This window comes from Sciurus vulgaris (assembly GCF_902686455.1).
Source record: "Sciurus vulgaris genome assembly, chromosome: 9".
Taxonomy (NCBI): domain Eukaryota; kingdom Metazoa; phylum Chordata; class Mammalia; order Rodentia; family Sciuridae; genus Sciurus; species Sciurus vulgaris.
This window is the reverse complement of record NC_136469.1, coordinates 90,648,238-90,655,562: the sequence shown is the minus strand read 5'-3', so window position 1 is coordinate 90,655,562 and position 7,325 is coordinate 90,648,238.

Below are 7,325 nucleotides of genomic sequence, written 5' to 3'. Positions count from 1 at the left end.
CCTCACTTTCCCTGCTCTCCTCCTTCGCTTTATTCTCCTTCCTCTCCTCTACTGATTTTTCTTTCACTTACTTATTTTTGATCAGTGCTTTCTACATATACATAAAGCAAAAGTGTGTTGTAGTACTTTGCTGAAGGTTGTGGTTCTGTAGTAGTTGTGATGGTTGTTACTATCAGGGAAAGGTGCACAACATCACCTCTTTCATAATTCCCTGTCTTTTGTTGTTGTTGGTCCTGACATGAACAACTGCATTTTGATTTTGACAGCTTTCACAAGATTTTTAATCTTTTATGCGATCTTATTTTTTCAAGTGCTGGGAATTGGATTGTTGAACTGAGGGCCTTGTGCTTGTTAAGCAAGTGCTCTACCACTAAGCTAAATCCCTAGCCTGAGCTTATAAGATGTAATTTATTCTTATTCTTATTAATATTAATGCTACTGCAATAATTACATAAACTTCATTTTACTGATGTTTTTCTCATTTTTGCTTGTATTTTTCTTCTTTCCTTTTGGTTTAATTTTCTTCTCATTGGAATTGCTCTTTGATTTAAAATACGAGGTAAGGGAAGAGGTAATTCTTTTCATATTTTATATGTCTACATTTTTTCTGTACCTTGAAAATGTTGTCATTGTGTACATATCTTGTGCTGATAATCACTTTTCTCTAGCACTTTGAAGTATTACTCCATTGTTTCACAACTCTTATTGTTGAGAATTCTGTTGCCAATTCAATTGCTGATAGTTAGAAGGCAATTGTTGTGTTTCTAGGGTAGCTTTTAATATGTTATCTTTTGGGGGTGCGTTGTATAATTTCACTGTGATTTTAGTCCTAGAGTTTCCTTTGGAGTCAATCTGAACGATTTAGTATGCACATTTTCAGTGCTCTCCAGAATGAATGAATCTTTAGTAAATTTTTTTTTTTTGGTACTGGGGATCGAACCCAGGGCCTTGCGCTTGCAAGGCAAGCACTCTACCAACTGAGCTATCTCCCCAGCCCTAGTAAATTTTTAACTAAGACAAGGAGGTAGTTATTTGTTTCTCTTCCTTGAGATGTACTCATGAGGTTCTCTAGTTGACACTGATATTTCAGTCTATATCTTTCTCATAATGCAACCTTAGTAATCCGTGTCCCATCAGGACTCAGTTGATCTGTATCCCTTCTTATGACAATTGTGAGAATGGTGATAGTTTCTGAAATAATTATCTACCAGTATTTTACTGAGAAAAATACTCCTAGTATTTTCAACAAACACAGAGTTTCTGAGGTCAACATCTTTTCCCAAAGTATGTGAAAGTAAGTAATCCTGTTGGTAATGAGATCTATTTCAGATGAGACATAAGTATGGGTTGTATGTTTGTAATCTTACCTTTTCAAGCACAGGATCACACAGTATTATTTTCTTTAAAGTTAGACTTTATTCACTTTTATTTGACATAAGCACTACTGAGACAAGTAGCGATTCTCAAGGATGATTGTGAAAATAAAAAACTGGGGAATGTAGTGTTTTGTGTCCTCTAGTGTAGTTGAGTCTGAAGCTTCCCATGTTACATTTGTCTTTTAATGATTTTTTTTTTTTTTTTTCAGAATTGTGCATGTAGGAAAGTTTGGCTGATTTTCAGTGAAGGCAAGTAAAAGGATTGTGACTTATAGTTTTTGTTTTAAATAGTGGACATTATATTCAACAAGACTAGAACTTTCAAAGTAATAATCCAGTGGTGAAATCTTGTTTTCTCATTGCCTAATGAATATGCTTGGATTTCACCCCATTCCATGTCCCAAATCCTGCTTAGGGAAACCAGCAGAGTACTAGGTGCTGATTTAGAGAAGGGAGAATAGGAAAGATTCTATGAAAAAATTTTGTCTGCCAACTGCTATACCCTCTTGTATTTCTTGCAATACTAATGTGAACCTGCTCCACACAATGCAGATGGCCCCTTGGTAGCTCAATTTTCCATGAATGGGGCCCAGACGCTGAAGATCATTTGAGAGCCCTGGGAGGAGTCCATCCACCTGGCATTTTACTTACTGGACTGGAGCCCAACACTACCTTTACTACCACAGGACTCTGAGGTGTTCATAAACCACCACATGCAGACTACCACATCACATGCGTAGAAGACCAGTTCTACCCCGAGAACTTACTCCCCAATGTGCAAGAACCGCATTAGCATTCTTAATATCTTCCTGTCTGACGTCAACTGCCTGCCCATGAACCATTTCTGTGAATACCTAGGAAATCTGTCATCTGACTTGACCTTGCTAACACCCAAAATAAATGATCATTCCTGTACTCCATCTGCATTATTGCTCTTATCACCAGTCAGCAGTGGAGTTGCTATCAGTGCTGGATGTGGGACTCTATTCACATTCGGGTACCACATTTGGATGGAAAGTCATGTACTCAACCACTTCACCAAGTAGTGAACTTCCACCCAGCCTTACTGGGTTGAGTAGAAGACTGATTTTGAGTGGCACATTGTGAGATGTGACCGTGGAGTATGACTGAAGTTCTGTGGGCTTTGGCTGGACAAAGGTGCTCACGTCAAGGAACTAGGTGTGTAGGAGTGAACACTGTGCTGCTCTACACCTACTGATCCACAGCCTCCTGCTCCAGCTTCAGTATACTAAGTTCTGTTCCAATAAGCAATATGGCATCTGTCTCAAAATGCTGAAGAAGATTGATAGGCCATGTCTCACCTCTACAACTTTGTCTCCCTGAGATACCTCAGGGGGCTAGCTATTATTTTCAATACCAATGAAAAGAGACTTACTGCGAGGGAAGAACTACCTGCAGTAGGGGGCCCGTCCTTCAAACTCAATGTTGAGACATGCTTCTTTGGTTAGTTTTTGTTTGTCACTTTAGGCCAGGAAAGCAGCTCTCTCTTTAAGAACTTGGGCGCATATCTAAGATCCAGGATTTCAGAATGTGGAAAATGGCCCACCCATATAGTCTTTTCAAGAATGGGAATAGAGGACTGAAGAGAAACAGAGGTTACTCCAAAGTCGCAAAACCAAGGCAGATCTTTAGGATGTTTTTATTGCTTTTCCTGTCATAGTTGGAGAAAAGAGGTATCTGAGCGCTTAGTCCACTCAGGAAATAAAAGCAAGATATTCTCTTCTGAAGATTAAAAAAAAAAATAACTGTTATTTCATTGATGATAGTCATGGTCATGGGGCATGATCCTGTCTCGTGTTTCACAAGGTGGCATTGCAGAATTTGTTCTCTAATTACTCTGGGCTTCAATGCCTGGCTTTTTGTGGAGATTCCACTTGTAGTTGAACAATTTCTTTTTTATATCTTGTATTTGAGGGGAGATGGGTCAAATATTTTTCTCAGTAGTTGAAATTTTAGTTATTATTTGTAGAACTACAAATATAGTAAAAAAACCTGTTGACACTCTGGTCATGATACAATAATGGCTGAATGTTATTCAGTTATGTGTAAAGTCATATGGAAATGATTTATCTATTAATATATCATATCAGCAAGGAGAGTTAATGTAAGCTTAATAAAGAAGTTTAGTTCCTACAAAGAAAAAAAAAAAAAAAACTACATTTAGGTTGTTCTAAGAGGGAAAGAATATATCCATACTGCAGAATTAAGTCTTTTAAGTCAGAGAAATTAAATCTTTTCCTTCTTTCTTTGAATAATGTTTAATATTTAATCTGTTCTTAACTACATATACCTTTTTCTTCCTTAATCAAATACCTCTTTGGCAAACCACATAAGGCATTCGCCAACATGAAATCAGTTGTCTTATCTATTTCAAAAGTATTGTTTGCATCCAATTCTAAAATTTTAGAAGGCCATATTTTATGTATAAAATTCTAAAAATAATTTAGACTTTCTCTATTTGTAGCTTAGAATTTTACATAATTGTCTACCCATCATACAAACACAATTTTTTTCTCTTATTTTTTCATTACCTTAGATTTGTTTTTTGCTGTGTTCCTCTACTCAAATAAAATACGTGAATAGGAAATTTATTTCAGATTAAAACATATTTTAAAAAGAGAAAGATATCTTTACAGTTTTTGGCAATAAGGAAATTTCACAAGTAGCAAGTAAACGAAAATAATTGTGTAAGGCTTTAATAAAATCTAGAATTTACTTAATGACCAATTAAAATCCGCATTTAAAAACTATGAAAATAACAGCATATTGTATGCTCAAAATATTTTTTTTTTTGGTTTTGGGCCATTATTTATACTTTTGTTCTTCAGGCATCATTAGTAATGAGCCTGCACTTACCCCTGCCTATTTTGCAGATGACAGGTGAGAAACATTATCACATAAGCTACAGAAGTTTGTTACTAAGACAATGAATTCTTTGTAGAATATATTCATTTTAAATAAGAAAAAATCTTTTGTTTTAATAATCTCCAAGAAAATGTATAACACTCTTCATTCTGTTTTTGTTTTCCTTGACTATGACAAATATACATGGTACAGATTTAATGATAAGAGAATCTGTACTAGATGGGATGAACTGAATTTTTGAACTTGTTAAAAAATCTGTATTTAGATCCTCATTTGACTAACTTTAGGTCTGCAGGTGTCCTTTGTGTCTTTTCACATTGCAGGCATTCTTAATAATTACAAATGTTCCACTAACAAAAAAAAAATTTTTTTTTCTCTAGGTCATACATTTATAAAGTAATGAGCTTTGTTACTTGATACAAATAAGAGACACCCCAGGTTTTTTATTTTTTAACCAACGACCCTTTATGCTTTATCCCTTCCTTTATTCAGAAAAATATCTTTAAATTTATTTTGAGGCATATCAACATTATTTTAGCCTAAAAAATGCTAGATCTAAGACTTTTTTGTTTTGTTTTCATAGAATAACAATGGAACATCAAATACTTTCATATTTGTAGAAAATATAACCATATGAATCATAAATTCCATTCACATATTAGTGCTGCACAAGGGAAGAAGAAAGTTATGAGTGTTAGTAACCACACATTCTGGATTCCCATAATATTTTTCATTTCAGACATTTTCTATCCTTTTCTTCACTTATTCACAGGTAACTTTTAGACCATGTAGCAGCATTTTTTATTCAGAAAGTAGCACTGCACTGACAATTCTTGAAATGAATCTGGATAAAAATATCACTGTGGGCAATAAAATATTAAATATTGTTCACTTACAGCAGTCAACAGAATTCAAATGAACTTGTTGAAATGCATATTTCATGTAAAATGTTTGATGTACAAATTATGTAAAGGCCCTTTTATTCATAAGTAAATGCTATAATCGTGATTTTGATAACCAATTATTTCTCATCTCTCAACTCTTCTAATTTTATACTATCAAGAGCTCTAATTTATGGAGAGGAAATTTTAATTTACTGAAATTAGTAGAAATAGCAGTTGGATAATTGAGCTAGGGATGTTCCTGAACTCTATTAAAAATGTAGTAATTTTACTTTGAGTATCTCACATTTACCTAGGAAAAATGATATGACAATTTCTCAGATATCATCTGAAGCATAGTCTCATGTCGTTGTTAAAACTTAAATGAACACATAACAGATAGATATCCATGGTTAAACTATCTAACATTAATATTGTAGGTAACTGCTCAAAGTAACTGTCCTATGATTTTGCAATGAAGGATGTGTAGTCACTTTTGAGATATTAATTCAGTAAAATTATAACATACTGACACATAATGTTTAATTGGCCCATCCCAGTGAATTACACAATTTTATAAAATATATATTATATTTAATGACTGCAGTGACAAAACATGATCAAATGTGTATGTATGTGTGTGTGTGTGTGTGTTTATGTGCGTATATGCATATGAAAAAACTCCTAGGTAATATGTTGGGCTATTTATTGTCCAAACAGAACCCCAAGAAAACCTAGACAATTCTGCTTTTCTATAACGTCCTACCATATACTGACCCTCAATCAATGGATTACAAAGTAGAAATTGATACTAAAGAAGTTAAGGAATATTTGCCAGGTTATGGAGCAAAGTAACAAAGAACAGGATAGAAACTATTTTTGGTTCTGATTTTCTACCCTTAACCTCTAATATAATTGGCAAAAAGTGGTACAAATGGGAAAATAAAAGATATTTAAAAATGAAGTTGGAAAAAACAAAACATGGTTCAGCTTATGCTGGAAAGAAAGATGTGAATGTCTTGCACAGGTTCAGGGGTGAGTGCAATGCACCATCCTGTTCTCTATGTCTCTACCCTTGTGGATTTTCAGTGCATTTAGTCTAGTTCATAAAGTTACAGCTCTTCAGGAAAAATTAAAAATGATACCGAGAATAGCAAATGTGCCACCCAGATGTATTAGAAGAGGTTTGACTTCTTGTTCTGTGTTTATTTCCTAAAGTTCTTTATTATTTCATAACCACAGAGAGTTATTTGCAGGGTGTATATTAAGCCATCGATGTCTATTGTAATACTATACTACAGCCAGACAATGTGAAATTAATCCTTCATTTCTTAAAAACTAAAGAAATCTTAAAGGGTCTCCTGGATCTCAAGGTACTTAATATAAACTTTGGAAAGGTCAATAGCTATAAAGTATAGCGTCACTTTGATTTTTAGTAAAACCAAAATGAAACCATTATTATTTTACCTTTCAAAAAAAAGGTGCATTTTGTTTTCTCCAAGTAAAAGAAAGTTTTTCATTATTTGTTTGTTTATTTCTTGTGGTTTAGGGGATCAAACCCAAGACCTGGTGCATGGTACGCAAGTGCTCTATCACTGGGCTACACCCATTCCAATTTATTATTTATTTTATAATCTCAAATGGTTAAAACCAACCATTTCAGACTACTCTCCTTGATCTACTTACTTTTTCCACTTATGAAAATAAAAATTCTCCAAAGCATTAAGAATATAACTTTTTACAAAGGAATACATGAATATAATTATCAACCAAAGCAAGTTGGGTAAACATCTAGAAGTTAGATGGAGGTAAGACAGTAGGAAAATCTTCTAAAGACTTGTCCAGCCATGAAGTTAAAATTTATAAAGATTTTTAAAATGGTTACATTGTATTTTATTTATTGATATTTGTACACAGACCTTCACTCAATGTAAGACCTAAACCACTGAACACTTTGCTTTTTTGAACATCGTCCAAGCAACGTATTAAATTGGAACCCTTATCAGGCTGAGATGAGATGAGGATCAGAGGTAGGGCAGGGTCTCCAACGTGGCAGAGCCCAGGGAGGGAGGAATGAAGGGGTAAAGGTTGGGGAGGTTGAAGTACGACTCTCATGATGATAAGGAGGATCGTGTTTGTGTTTTCCTGATGCAGCTTATGAAATATCAGACCGAAGACACAC